The following is a 13476-nucleotide window of genomic DNA, read 5'->3' as shown; positions in this document are numbered from 1 at the left end:
GTATACTTATTAAAATATAATTGATATTCAATAAAATTCATCAGCTTTAATGTCTACACTATCTTTTTTATCTTTATTGCTGAAAGTATTACAGATGTCTCCTCTTCTTTTCCATTGACCCTCTCTCCATCCCCCTCCTACCCCATCTCCACCCCACCAGGCCTTCACTGCACTATTGTCTGTGCCCATGGGTTATACATATATATCCTATCTAATAAAAGCATAATATGCTAATTAGACCAGACAAGTGAATGACCTTCCGGACGTCATTCTGGACATCCTTCCAGATGAAGCCACTGCAGCCGGAGCGAGGCAGAGGCGGTTAGGGGCAATCAGTCAGGCAGGCGAGTGGTTAGGGGTGATCAGGCAGGTAGGCAGAGTGGTTAGGGGTGATCTGGAAGGCAGGCAGGCAGGCGATTGGTTAGGAGCCAGCAGTCCCGGATTGCAAGAGGAGTGTCTGACTGCCAGTTTAAACTGGCAGTCGAACATCCCCCATGGGGTCCTGGATTGAGAGAGGGTGCAGGCCTGGCTGAGAGACACCCCTTCTCCCATCCACAAATTTCGTGCACTGGGCCTCTAGTATGTATATAAGTTCTTTGGGATAATCTACAGTTATCTTTTAAACACAGTTCCTTGAGGCAAAACTGTAAACAAATATTGAACTTTGTTTGTTTGGTTTTTGTTTTTAGTAGAGGTGTGAGGTAACAATTCTGAAAGTACTTTGTGTTCATTACAGGGCTGAACAAATGAGTAAATTCAGTCATGTTGGAGGAAGCCAAGGTTTTCACTGTGATAAAAGGGAATGTGGAAGAGGGAAGGCAAAGAAGAAATGTATGAGGTTAGGCTGGAGTTGGAGATACCAGTAGGAACACATATTTCCTATGTCCATTAAAAGTGTAAGAAGTAATGACACTGCAGGAATAATGAGCATATTTTAAACCTAGATATTGGTTTCTAAACTGAACCAGGACTAATTGAAGATATTACCGAATCCAGGGCTGAAGTAGGAAGGTATAAAATGAACCCAGAACATCTTACTGTTTTGAAATTACTAAAAAAAGGAGGGGGGTTATATTAAAAGGACAGAGGAGCCAGCTTGAAGGAACTCTTATTTTATGTATCTGGGACAATTTCAGCACCCAAAATTAAGAAGCATAATGGATTAGAACAGAGTGAATAAAATAAGAATTTATGAATGGATACTGATATGTAATAGATAAACAAACAATTGAATACATGGAAAATAAAGGAAAGCCCTTCTAACATGCCAACTGATAAATGTGGAGAAAATAGGGAATTTGGAAAAACACTGTCTTCAAACACGACAGAACAAATTGTTTTAGGCAAGAATCACCAATAGATAGTAAATGTAGGGAGAAAGTTTGGTGATAAACAGAATATTTGCATATTCCAAATTGTTTTCTCACAGATTGCTTATTCCTTTCAAAAGGAAAATAGTTACTATACACTGGAAAAATTAGATAGCAATTTGACAAAATTAACATCAAATGAGGGCAGATGGAAACAGTGCCTTTAGATATGACGCCCTAAGAAAGACACATCACTTATGTAGTACTGCATGAGGCATCTATTACCTGAATGGAATTTAGAGAAAATATAAGATGTAACAACAAAATTCAATAAATAACTGTGAACTTCTAGTTCTTATACTGCTGGGGAAAATACTATAAAAGGTATAATTGGGCCATTAAAAATGGAATATAGACTGTAGATTAAATAAACATTGAATTATTGTTATATTCTATGAATTTGAGATATATATGTAAATTTAATATACATATGACATATATTAATACTACATTACGGTTGACCCTTGGACAACACAGGGAGAAGATAACTCACCCCTCCCCTGTGTAGTCAAAAATTTGCCTGTAACTTTTGACTCCTCTAAAGCTTATCTACAGTAGTCCCTGATAGCTGTGGGATCCATTCCAGGATCACCCAGATCCCAAAATGTGTGCCTATGCAAGTCCCTTAAATGAAATATTGTAGAACAAAGCCTAGAGTTGGCCTCTACATATGTGTATTCCGAACCACAAATCAAAAATACTATTTTTCTTTTGTGGTGCTTGAATTTCTGGATGTGAATCTGGGTATAGGAAGGGCCAGCTGTACATTTATGGAAAAAAAAAATCCACGTATAAGTGAACCTGCACAGTTTAAACCCATGGTTTTCAAGCATCAACTGTAATTAAATAGAGAGAAAAAAGATGGCAAAGTAGTGAAAATTGGTAAAACTGGGAAAGGGTATACAGAAGTTATCTATATTAATTTTTCAAACAGTTTTAAATTATTTTAAAATAACACTTTTAAAGAATAAAAGGGCTAAATTTGCAAGGAATGAATCCCTAAATTCTTGACTATGGGATGGTAGAAAAGGAGTTTCTTATTTCATTATCTCAAAGATCCCTTTTTACATAAACCCCTTAAACATATTTCCTTTTTGGCATATAAACCAAGGGAGAGCACAAGTGGTCTTGTGTACAAATTCTTCACAGGCCTGGGCAGATTCCTAGATCATTTCTTCTTCCAGAGGCCCTTTCCTCTTTCAGTTCCAAGTTTTCACTCCATGTAAGCAACTAGATGGCTCTCCCAGCCTCCAAGTGCCCCCCCCCCCCCCCCCATGTAATAGGAACGCACTTTATATCGTGTATAGCTGTTGAGGATTAACAAACCTAACCCACCTCACATACATGATGCCACCAGCAGCTAAGAGAACTTTAGTGAAATCCTTTGACTCTCCCACAATCTTTGAGAGGTAGATAAGGGGCAAATGTCACCTACCTCATCAAACAAAAGAACGGATGTTTGATGTATCATATAAACCCAGGAAAGCCTTCTCTTCAGCAAAAAACAAAAACGAAACATTTCCCCTATTTGACAACAACGTTTTGCTTTGAAATAACATGGTGCAGTTATACGATAAAATAAAATTTGAAGTAAATAATTAAACATATAATTATTAAGCACCCATCTTAGGTCACCATCAATTGAATGCCCTATGGCACCTTTCAGAGACTTTGTATGACCATATGACCTCTAGGTGTATGATGCTTGTGTGTGTGTGTATTTTAATTTCCCTGCTAATTTAAGAAAGATGATGAGATTATCAACTAGATCATTTTTGCTTTGGATTTTGCAGGTTAGATGTTTCTAAATGCTGCATAAAAATAGAGCCAAGAGGAACTTGAGACATTGCCACATTGAATAGGTTTTATTCCAACAGGATGTTTTCCACATGAAGATTACAATCTTCCTTATTATTATTCTAGAGATATAAGAAGCAGTGGGAACATGATAAAGGAAGGCAGTCATCACCAATTTCAATTGCTATATTCAGTAATATCAAACTTCATTTTTTTCCAATATATCTCACTATAGGTCTCAAGCATTGTTTACTCGAGTGTTTTGATTCTTCATTTTGTTCATAATTTCTTAATAATGTTGACTTTTTTTGTCCTCTTTAAATGTCTTTTTATACCCTTTCTTTAGCCTGATTCAGCAGCCACACACTGCTTTCTTCTCAAATGCTTAGTGAATTCTTTGAGCCTCTGTATCTTCCTTTACTTTCCTGTGCATTTGCCTTTCCTCCTTCAAATTAAAGACTGAATCTTTACATTGGACCCTAAGGTCTAGTCTTTCTTCCTCAACCAACAGTTACCAGGTACAACAAAAATTCTGTGATGGTGAAGTAACTTCAAGGTCTTTATTTCAAAAGTTGTTAAGAGTAGTTATCTTTTTAAAATATATTTTATTGATTTTTTACAGAGAGGAAGGGAAAAGGAGAGTGAAAGGGAGAGGGAGTTAGAAACATTAATGAGAGAGAAACATCGATCAACTGCTTCCTGCACAATCCCTACTAGGGATGTGCCCACAACCAAAGTACATGCCCTTGACCAGAATCAAACCTGGGACACATCAGTCTGCAGGCTGTTGCTCTATCCACTGAGCCAAACCAGTTAGGGCAAGAATAGTTATCTTAACACGGCATTAATATTATAGTCCTTAAACATTTTCCTCCATTTTATTGTAAATTCATTTATTTTGTGGCCAAAATTTTTATATTGAGATTTATTAAAGATGAGACTATGGAAGTCATTTAATGGTGCTCAATTTTTAATTTCCTTTTTAAAAATATATTTTTATTCATTTCAGAGAGGAAGGGAGAGTGAGAGAGAGATGGAAACATCATTGATGAGAGAGGCTCATTGACTGACTGCCTCCTGCATGCCCCCAACTGGGGATCAAGTCCACAACCCTGGCATGTGCCCTGACTGGGAATCAAACTGTGATCTCTTGGCTCATAGGTCGAAGCTCAACCCCTGGGCCACACCAGCAGGGTGCTAATATCTCTTTAATGAAATGCACTGCTACCTAATTTGCGAGACACATTCACATACGAGATGCCATTGGGTGATTACAGTTATTCTGTGAGCCAATAATACTTGCTCAAGTTCATTCAGCTTTAAATGGTCAAAGCTGATTTTAAAATAAATCCCTGAGCCTAAAGAGTAGGCACTTATTAGGAGGAAGGAGACACGGGAAAACAGAAATAATGACCTAGAGGCCAATTAAGTGGTAAGGGAATTCAGTCTAGGGTTACCATTTTGTATAGATAATCTATAAAATAATGTCTCAAGCATGAGTAAAAAAGTGGTCAATCCATTTTGTATATTAATTAAAATGTCATTAATGTAATACCTTACATTCTGTTCGAAAAACCATGACAAAGATTCATAGTCAAATTGTGTTCCAAATTAGACTCACACACCACTCATTCAGTGATGCAGAGAATCTGCTATGTTCCATTTTAGACTTACTAGTCTGACATGCATCCAGTCCTAGGGGACAACATGGGCCCTCTTTAACAGATACACAACTGCATAAATACTTCACACAGGGATGGAAGAAGGATCTACTGCCCACTTCAAATGGCATGGAGATCTGGGGTGGCATCAGCAGCATAAATGTATAATGAATGTGTTTCTGTGTAGTGCATGGAGTACTCTTAATAAGCCCTATAAGTTGTTAATCATTCAAGCTGGGATTTGGCTCATGCTCTGGAACACTCCTTCTCCAGCACATCTGTGTTCTCTCTCAGTATAGGAATAGGGCCAAGTGGACCAGAAGTGGCACTAAATAGACTGATGGAAGAAATGTCTGCAACAGAGATATTTTCCTGCATATTGCACCTATGTTTTCTTCATTCTTATCACCCACCTTCAGACAGTATCTCTTTTATTCAAGACATGTGACTCTATATGACAGATACTATCCTTGACTGCCTCCTATGCCTTCAGGTCAATGCTGGACACAAAGGTTACTGACTTACAGAGGAAAGCCTATATTTTGCTCTGCCTCAGACTAAATACAGAGCTGGAATGGCTCCTTGAGCTGCCTTTGTGTTTTTCTTAACCCGAGTTAATCTGAGGCACTGTACAATTGTTGAAGTCTGAAGTCAATCTTTGCTTTCTGCCTCTCTATTTCCTGTTTCCCTCGTTTAGCCTTTCTACTATTATTTAGGATCTACACTGTGCAAGGCACGGTGAAGTAGGTTAAAGAAGACACTGAGAGTTATAAGACACTGTCCTTCTCTAAAGTAACTTCCATCACTGAAATAGCTAATGGGACTATTACTTCTGACATAAAAGTACCTAAGGAGGGCCAATTTACGATGGGGGGGATTCTCCAAATTATATATAGCTGAGGGCCAGCAAGCCTGCCTAGGAGAGATATGAGCACACTCTAAATAAGGAAATGGCCATAATGCATGGCCTCTGGTGGTTTGTCTTTGCAAGAGCCACTGGGTGGACACATCATACTGACTAGCCTTAGAGCATCGCTCACTGTCTCTGGGGAAAGTACAGGTACTCTAAATTAAGAATCATGACTTAACCCTAGCTTACAACAATTGCTCTCTAATATCTGTTGATAATTTGGATCACAAATGCTAGAAAATTCTAACAATAATGTGCTGTACCTCAGTTTGATTTATTTAAACATTTATGCATCCTGGCTCTCTAAACTGCTTCCCAGAATTCAATAATGTAGTTAACTTCTCCAATAACAAATAATGGCCCCAAAGTAAAGAAACTGAGAAATAGGGAGCATGTTTTTCAGCACAGGTTATAAATGAGATGGACAGTCAATAGTGTTTTCTGTATTGCTCCAGTGAGCAGGGGTTCACATACAGAATAGGTCACAGTGTTGAAAAGTAAGAGCATAAAACCACCAAGACTCATAGAGGGTAAACTCCCAGGGCTCTAAATGAGAAGCTTGTTCTCCACCTGTTATACATGAACACACCCGTGCATCCCTACCTAGATTTCAACCCTCTTATTGCAGGCTATCTTATATGCAACTTACATCTTACATTACCTAAAGGTTTAGAGCAGGCAAAATTCTCCACTGCTAGCATTGAATTCTGGGCTACATTCTCATTGACTTTCCTCTTTGACCCAGGTGCAGTGTATTATAAAAACAAAACAAAACAAAACAAAACAAAAACAAAAACTTCCTCTGGAATCAGAAAACTTGAGCTTTAGCCTTGACTTAGCTATTTCTTGTTAGCTCTGTGTCATTTAAAACATTACTTCTCCTCTCTGGTCCTTAGTTTTCTTTATTAAAAAAAAAAGAAGTTAACGATAGCTTGCAAATCCTATATATTAAAGGGCTAATATGCAAATTGTCCCCACGGGCCGGAGTTCAACTGACTGGGAGTTAGATGTGTGCTGACTACCAGGGGATGGCGAAGAACATGGCAGGCACTGGCAATGTGGCACTGGCAGCAGGCAGCTGTAGAGGCACTGCCAGCCCCGATGAGAGCAGGACTGTGGCGGGATGGTGGAGCAGGTGAGCGGGCAGCACCAGGCCAAGGTGGGTGCGAGTGGGGGCCTCGATCGCTCCACTGGTCACCCCACAGATCCGCCCTGATCACTGGCCAGGCCTAGGGACCCTACCTGTGTAAGGACTTCATGCACTGGGCCTCTAGTATTAAATAAACAATTTTTAAGAGTACAGTGCATATCTGAAAACTACAACTCAAATGTTCATGTAATTTGGAATGTGTTTAAGTTGAATGGAATTTAGAGGCTGTTTTTCTGACTATGTTGGCTAGTGTGGAAGCTTTCACATAGTGATTAGAGACTTGAGTGGTGCCCATAAAAGGTAAGATAGGAAGAGAAGCCCATGTATCAGTTCCATGTGTTTAGCTGCAAGTAACAAAAAATTGTGTAATGATTTTTAAAATAAGGATTTGCTCTACTCATAATCAAGAAGGTAAGATGTTGGAGACTATGGCTCTTAGTTTAGTATCTATCTCATTGTTGCCAAGGCTAAAGTATCTGTAATGTTCTTAGGATTTTTTTTTTATGGTTGTAGGCTGATGGCCTCAATTTCTGATATTGGGTTCTATTCAAGTCAGAAAGAAGAGTGGGAATATAACAGCCAGAAATATTCTCTTTCATCAATAAAGCAAAAGCTTTCCCAGGCACCACCAGCAAATAGTCACTTCCGTGTCATTGGCTAGAAGGAAGGTGTTTTAGCTACTTCTTAGTGCAAAGGGATGGAAAGAGTAAGGTTTACCTAAGCACAATGACACTCTGAACCCAACTGGGGTCTTTTAGCAAGAAAGGGAGAGAGAAATAAAGTTGGACAGATGACTCACAAAATCTGTCAAAATTTAAACCTCAATGAAATAATTTAAAATTGAATTATTTTTCCCAATCAGGCACCAATATTTTCTTTACATTGAGACTTCAATCAACAACATCCGGTGTGTGTGTGTGAAACATTTATATTTATCCAAATATGCCACTTCTCAAATATAATGACTACATTTGGTGTTAAATTGACTTTTCTAATTAGTTACTCTAATTGGGGAACATTTAGTTTCTTGGAACAGAAACCATCCTAACCATGTTTTTTCCTGATATGTTTGTAATCACAGAAATAAGCAAATAGGAAGAGCCAGATCAGCAAGACATTGACTTGTGCACAGATCTAAGTTTACCAATAGCAGCTAATTAGTCGTTGTATCTAGATAAATTATAAATGGTGATAACATGGCAAATTAGCAACTGTGACTTCCATGCAGGCAGTTGATCTTAGTTTCATCTGTAAATATGGCAAGAAACAGTATTGTGTTTCTTACACGTTTGAAGAGAAAGATCCTTGCTAATTTGTATACATAAAAATGTTCTGCACATTTGACGATGGTAATAAAGTTATGCCTTTTACATCTCAGTGCATTTACCCATGAGTTTGACAGTTTCTATGTGTATTCATAGAGGTAAATGCAATAGTATCCATGTGGTAGGTATACATGCAATGCTTGTGTGATAAGGATTCTGCTTTATTTATATTTCTTAAAAAATGATTTTGGGGAAGAGCTTGTATTCAAAGGAGAGGACAGCTGGGATGGTGGTGGGAGTGTAGAGAGACATTTGGAACAGGAAAACCAACTACCTATATTTTCCAAAGATCTAGTCTGTAGTCCTTCAGTTCCATTCTTCATCAGTCTTCTACATAGGTACAGAATGATAGGAGTAACACCGAATGCAGCTTGAGCTTTGGAATTACAAAGAAGTTAGACTATGATATGCATACTTTTAGAGTTCTTGATGAGGAACATAGATATGCATGGCCCTACCCAAAATATTTAGGTATTCATCTTTGAATACCTAAATACTATATGAAAATGGAGGTATCTCTTAGCAATTTCATTCTTTTTTTTAAAAAAAGGAAACAAGTCAAAATTTTATCAAAGCTGAAGGTATCTAACATTATAGCAACTTTAATTTTTCATCTAAATCATCAACACCAAAGCACCATCTGACTTGACTTGGCCTAATATATTGTGATTGAAATCATGTCATCTATTGGATTCTGTGGAGAGCTCTTATTAGATTCCTTATAGACTTCTATAGAACATCATCAATCAGAAACCCATGGAATAACAGAATGGTTACTTTACAGTTTACTCTATGACTTTTTCCATAAATTCAAATTGTAGGAAAGTAGAAGTACTAATTCACTTCTAAAAATCCAGAGACCTTTAGAAGATCTGGAAAACTACAGCTCTCCTATAAGCTTAGTTGTCCCAAGAATCTGGCCAAGGCTACTTGATGGGTTTCTGTTCAGCACTGTTGATGCCCAGCCTGAATTGTCCCCATAATCAGCAAAGTGGAGCACTGACACAATAGACTCATTAGCATGCTAGTACTTACACCACTGCACTGCAAGCCACCAGAAGCTTGGAGGACAACACCAGACACATTCCCTGGGCAGCTGGAAAACTTTCAGCTCAATAAGATTATGAAGAGCATTATAAACTCTGGAGAATTTTCACCAGGGGAGTCTGTAAACAAAAGACCTCTTTGGTAGTGTCCATGTTCCCTAACATGAAAACAAGCAAACTGCTTCAATGCAAAACTGAAGAAAATGGAGGTTGTACACTAATCTTCTGTATTAATAAAAGGCCTGTGGCCATGATGCCATAACACGGGACGACCAAACAACTGGTCACCAGGTGGTCCAGAGACCAGAACACCGTGGCCCCAGCAGGGACATGCACCCTGATCGGGGGCATGTCTGGCCTGCAAACCACCAGTTCCTCAAGCCCAGGCAGTCCTCATCCCCCAGTGGAATCAGCTCTAGGGGAATTGGTCATTGGTCAGCTTGCTGTCAGCAGTCTGACAGCCAGGAATCCTATTCACCCACACCCAGGACCCAGACAGGTTGTTATTGTTTATTTATTAATAAATGTATATATTACTATCATATACATTTTTCTAATTTTCTTTAATCTCTGACACTTCTATTATAGAGGAAGGGCAAATAGTGATATTAAAAGATTTCTTCTAATTAATTCCCTTTCAATGTGCACAAATTCATGCACTGGGCCACTAGTCTATATATATAAAAGCCTAAGCAGCCTTTACAACCAAACGACTGGAATGACTGGTCGACCAGTCTCTATGACGAGCACTGACCACCAGGGGGCAGGTGCTCAATGCAGGACCTGCCCCCTGGTGGTCAGTGTGCTCCCACAGCCAACCTCCTGTGGCCCCTCCCCCTGGCTGGCCAGCCAGCCAACTTCCACAGTCCTTCTCTCAGCTGGCTGGCCAACCTCATGTTACCCCTCCCTCACCTAGCCAGCCAGCCAAATTCCTGCAGTTCCTCCCCATGGGCCCTAATGGGGGTCTGGCCGGCCAACCTTCTGGGGTTTTTCAACTTGGCCAGCTGGCCCCCCGATAGGCCTCGATCGCCAGCCAGGCTGAGGGACCCCACCCATGCACAAATTCGTGCACCAGGTCTCTAGTCTAATATAGGACATTATTTCAATATAGGACATGCCTAAGAGAAAACAGATACAAAGTATAGTTTCTATTTGAAATATGAAACCAGGATGAATGCTGGACAGTGATAAACTGATTGACCGCGGCCAGTAAAATAAAATGCAATTTTTTTGCCTGTCAACCATCTCTTTCTTTGAGGAATAATCATGTTTAATTTTCTTATAACTCAAATTAGCCTTATAGACCCAGCAGAAGGTATCTGGCTCAGAACTCTCCAATTAGCACATCTTACCCCTATGCTGACCACAATGATTGTTTCAGGAGTGGCCATGTGATCCTACCTGATGACTCAGAGTCCTCACATTGCCATTTATAGACTATGGGGGTGAAAATCCTTCCCAGAACTTCATGTAACAAACTTTTTCTCTCTGTGGAAAGAAAATGTGTTTGAGAATGAAATCTGTGAAGAAAAAAAACAAAGCTGAGAGATGGAGGGAGGGAAAGAGGAATAAAAGGAAGTGGAGCTGCTGAGGGAGAGAGAGAGAGAGAGAGAGAGAGATCATTGGAGGAGATGGACTCAGCTGTAGTTGATCCTAGATCTATCTTTAGACTTTTATTGCCAATACTTTTTTTTTTTTTTTTATTGATTTCAGGGAGGAAGGGAGAGGAAGAGAGAGCTAGAAACATCAATGATGAGAGGGAATCATTGATTGGCTGCCTCCTGCATGCCCCCTACTGGGGACCAAGCCCGCAACCTAGGCATGTGCCCTTGACCGGAATCGAACCCGGGACCCCTCAGTCCGCAGGCCGACGCTATATCCACTAAGCCAAACCGGCCAGGGCTTTTTTTCTTTTTCTTAAGCTAGTTTGAGTTGGGATTCTCTCATTTGAAGTTTTGAGTATATAGTCAAATACACAAATTTAAATTATAATGAATTCCAGAAACTAGATTTCTTTTAAAAGGTTTTTAGAATACAGCCCAAATGTGATCATACAGCAAAACAAACCAGAAGCTGGTTTAGCTGTGGCCTGGCTGTGTTATCAGTGGGTTACGGAGTGTGGACCTCCTAATACCATCCCACCTAGCTCTTTAAGTGATCTCATCACTATTATTCCAAGTCAGGTCTGCATCAGTCTTTACATCAGTAGCACCATGCTCTAAGAAACCGACAGGAAAACACTTTTCACGATGATTTGAACTCAGAGCGTAGGATACTGGTATCACAGACTGAGGAATACTCAGCAGGATTGAGTAGCACTATGTTTGTAGCTAGAGGGTGGAATTAATTTTACTAGAAATACTAAAAGTTGAAGTTACTATTATAAAAAAAAATCAATGAGCATGAGTTCAGTGCTCACAATATATATGCTGCATTAACATTTTGCAGTGTCTCTTGGTCTAAGGCAGGAAATGGTCCTGTGTTTATCTAAGAACTACAGTTTGTGGGGAGTAGAGTTTTGCTTAGGGGCCTAAAGTTTAATCTTACACCATTGCTTCTCTACCCACAACCATTTAACCATAAGCAATACTGGGTGTAATGACTTATGTATAAACAGCATGAGATAAATGGGAACCCTGGATTGTGAATATAAAACAAAGCCTAAGGAAAAACAAAAGGAACTACTTAGTTGAAGAAAAGATGACTAGCAGTGATTATCTGTCAAAGCTTTTAACTAAAAAGCCCCAAGGCAAAAAGGAAAGGGACATTGCAGACCAGAGGATAAAATTGACTCCAGATCAGGTCGTTTTGCACCTAGCCAGTTCACATATAATAGTCCACTGTTGTTTTCTTTTTTTTTCCTCTTAATAAGCATGTTGTGGGTATCATCTGGAGACCAGAGTCTTGTACACATTGGCTTTTTAACAGCTCCATGAGGGAATTGATCACAGATACTCTCTGGTTGTAACCTCAGAGCATGGGGTGGGCTTAGTTAAGTGCACTCGCTGTCAATATTTCCCCTCCATACATAATGCAGAGCATACGCTCCAAGTGCTAACTGGGTAATTTGGAGTTCAATATTTAGGAGAGTGAGAGAAGGAAAATCTCACGTTATGCTTTATAACTGTTGTTGTTTAACACTTAGATCAAGAGCTTTACAGCAATCACACCTTTGGTGCATTTTACTTTTGCAGGAGTGGCTGGAGGTGATTTATTTCTATTAAAGCTTATTCTCCATGGAAAAGGTAGTAGATGTCAATGGCTAATGCATTAAAAAGTGTCATACTCTGCATGGTTGTTGTGAAGTTAGTGCTGATGGGAATGGAGAGTGCCTGTAGGTCTGTAAGCAGATCATATTGTCACTTTTTTTTTTTTAATTTTAATCACTAGAGATCTGGTGCACAAAATTCATGCATAGGCAGGGTCCCTAGGCCTGGTCGGTGATCAGGGCCGATCTGTGGGGTGACTGGCAGGGTGATCAGGGGGTCCCTGCTGGCACCCGCCTTAGCTGCCCTGGGGCCTGCAGGCTGGGGGCAGCTCCTGCATTCAGTGTCTGCCTCTTGGTGGTCAGTGCGCATCATAGCAACTGGTCATTCCACCATTTGTTTCTGCTATTCGGTCTATTTACATATTAGGCTGTTATTACCTAGATAATTTATAAACACATATATTCTTTGCATGTATAGCAGAAAGGACTTAGAGTTTAGCAGGCTAGTTTGATAGCTATAATATATTCAACACTTCTAAGGAAATTGGGGGCTCGATTAGAAGATTATAACTCAAGTGGTCCTTTACCTGAAGTGAGTTTCATGAGTTAGGACATCACCTTATTGGTTCCCAGAGTCATTAAAACTTTGTCTGCCATAGTTTTGAGGGTTCTCTCCAAAGGGAAGCTGGTGGTGCTATTGGTGAACCAGCATCATACTTAGGGTGGCCCATTTGTACTCCAGGGGCCCTTGTCTCTAGGGCAGCTCCCAGGAACCAGAAAGCCAGGGATTCAGGAGCAATAGGGTTATCTCAGCACAAAGCCCCAGAGGTGTGGAGAGGACTCAATCTTCGTTTAGAATAAATGCTAATTTGACCTCTGCAGGACCTCTTCCAGGACTTTATTTTGCCTAGTAATGCTCAATTAGTTTGAAATCTGACATTTAAAACAGCAGTTGGGCTGGCTGGAGTGGCACAGTTGGTTGGGGTTTGCCCTATGCATTGAAAGGTTG

This window comes from Myotis yumanensis, unplaced genomic scaffold (assembly GCF_028538775.1).
Source record: "Myotis yumanensis isolate MYYU_CA2020_CCGP unplaced genomic scaffold, mMyoYum1.0.hap1 SCAF_2, whole genome shotgun sequence".
Taxonomy (NCBI): domain Eukaryota; kingdom Metazoa; phylum Chordata; class Mammalia; order Chiroptera; family Vespertilionidae; genus Myotis; species Myotis yumanensis.
The sequence above is the reverse complement of the archived record's forward strand: the minus strand, read 5'-3'. Positions refer to the sequence as shown.